At 39.6% G+C, this 2,385-nt stretch overlaps 1 non-coding gene across 1 annotated transcript; it reads left to right on the forward strand.

The window, feature by feature from the left end:
- The first annotated feature begins 1,054 nt into the window (after nt 1–1,054).
- LOC126028870 (U1 spliceosomal RNA) lies at nt 1,055–1,217 on the forward strand. Its single transcript, XR_007502565.1, has one exon. It is a non-coding gene; the product is annotated as a U1 spliceosomal RNA (small nuclear RNA).
- The last annotated feature ends 1,168 nt before the right edge of the window (nt 1,218–2,385 follow it).

Raw genomic sequence — 2,385 nt, forward strand, 5'->3', positions numbered from 1 at the left:
TTAACATATCTAATAGAGCCCACTTTTTCTCTTTTGCTACCACAATAAAATTGCCTCATCTAATTTCAGTGTCAGAATAGGCTAAGTCATAACTGGGTTTGATTATCAGTTTATACCTAAATAGCATTTTTTTTTCAAAAATAATTCTGGAGAACAGGGGAACGGCGGGAAGCTTTAACAATTATCTTTATCTTTGAGATTCCTTATAACTCCAAGAGCAAAATAACAGTTTTTGTGTACTTTGAGAGAAAGTAATTTGAAATAAAGTGAACTCAAGTTTTTAACCCTTTTTTGAAATTAGAACAATAGTATAGATAGGTAGTAGATCATTGGCCTTGTAAGCAGTTGACCCAGTGCAGTCTCCACTGCCACATACAGTCCCATGAGTCCAGCCAGTAGTGATCCCTGAGTGCAAAGCCAAGAATAAGCTCTTGGTACCACTGGATATAGACACAAAACAAAACAAAACAAAACAAAAAACACTACAAATAAAACCCTTATTTTCTGAGCAATAGAGGTTATATTCAAGTCCAGGCAAAACATAGTTCATAATGTACTAGAAACTTAAAAAGCCTCCAGAGGTTCTAATTAATAATAATAAAGCAACATTACTAATTGCCATACTATTAAACTCAACATATGTTAAGTATATGCCAAGGCAATGATAAATGCTTTGCACAGATTTAATTTGTTTCTGCTTTTTGGTTCTTGCTATGGACATTCATGCTAAGTTTTGGTTGAAACTTATTTCTATTTTTTATATTATCTATGTGGAATTAGTACTGCTGTGTCATCATATGTTATTCTAATGCTTGGTTTATCTTAAGGAAATGCCAATATTTTTCATACTGGTGACATTAACTTATATTCTACATCTGTGTTAGGGAAGAAGTAATTCTCATTACACCACATACTCTACATGCCCTAACATGTCTAATGTGAAAATTGAATGCATTGGACAAAAATGAAAAAGTCAAATATAAAAGGTTATAGATGATGTGGTCCTATTTATGTGAAATGTATAATATAGTCAAATCCCTAGAATCAAGAATCTATACTTACCTGGCAGGGGTGATACCATGATCATAAAGGTGGTTTCCCCAGGACGAGGCTCACCCATTGCACCCTGGGTGTGCTGACCCCTGCGTTTCCCCAAATGTGGGAAACTCAAGTGTGTAAGTTGTGGTAGTAAGAGACTGCCTTCGTGCTCTCCCCTGGGGAAAAAAAAATCAGATAGGTGATCAGTTGCCTGGAGCTAAAAGACAGGCAGGTAAAGGTGGCATTTGAAGTCTGTCAGGTTTCCTTTATGAGTGATGGATCACAATTGTAACTGTAAATTCAGAATTAGAGAATGGCAAGGATTAGACAGAAGTTTGAGGGACTTGATCCATTGAATCATGCACTTTGAAATGGTAACTTTTATATTATTTTCATTTACCACTACTCACAAAAAGATGCCTGGCAATTATATGGAGAATTAATTAGGAGGTGGCCCTGGGGAAGGATGCATGGAGAGGACTTGTGTGCACAGGAGGAGAATGGCAGCTGGGAGCTAGAGAGATGCAGCCAAGTCCTGAAGAGAGGAATGGGATTGTGCTCCTTCTGATCCTTGTGATGCCATCTTAATGCAACTGATTTTTCTCCTTTTCATCAATTTATTCCTTGTACCCGCTGATTCCCTAGGTTTCCCCTATCCCTGAGTCTTCTTTTATTAAAGAGGTAGCCGTGTCTTATAACATTTGTTAAATAAATAAAGTAAATCAGTTCAATCAGAAAGCTTAAGGCTGTGTGTGCAAACCCATGGAGCTGCTCTCTTCATTACACCCTTTCTTCCCATTTCCTTTCCCCAAACAACATAGGATCCTGGGCTGCATGGAAGAAAAAGGCCCTGAAATCAATACTGTATTTAACAGGAAGGTGCTGAAGCGTGGCCAGCCCAGAAGTAATCTGCCCAGTCGGGAAGCAAGAGGAGGGCTTCTCTGGCTCAGCTGCTGCCTGGTCAAGCAATGGTAGAAGCCTCTAGAAAGACAAATTGCAGTCATCAATCCCAGGGAAGAAAGACTCTTGCATCCTACCTCCTGCATTAGCAGGAGGGAGCGCAAGTTTCCACCTGGAACTCTGTTTCTGATGGTAATGAAGATGACAGTGAACTTGAAAGCAAGTCAGAAATCACCCTGTTTTCCGTTAGCAGCCTGATTAACTATATGCCCAGGTTCAGCCTGGACTAGGCCTATTGGTGTGACTTTGTGAAGAAGCTGCTCTGATCCCATTAATGTGGGCTCTGCCTTCTTTGCCCTTAACATGAACAAGCTTGCTGTATTCCACTGTGCACAAAGTTCAGGTGCCACAAGGAAAGCAGAAGCAGGAGATTCTAACACAGCAGAC

This window comes from Suncus etruscus, chromosome 14 (assembly GCF_024139225.1).
Source record: "Suncus etruscus isolate mSunEtr1 chromosome 14, mSunEtr1.pri.cur, whole genome shotgun sequence".
NCBI classification, from domain to species: Eukaryota; Metazoa; Chordata; class Mammalia; order Eulipotyphla; family Soricidae; genus Suncus; species Suncus etruscus.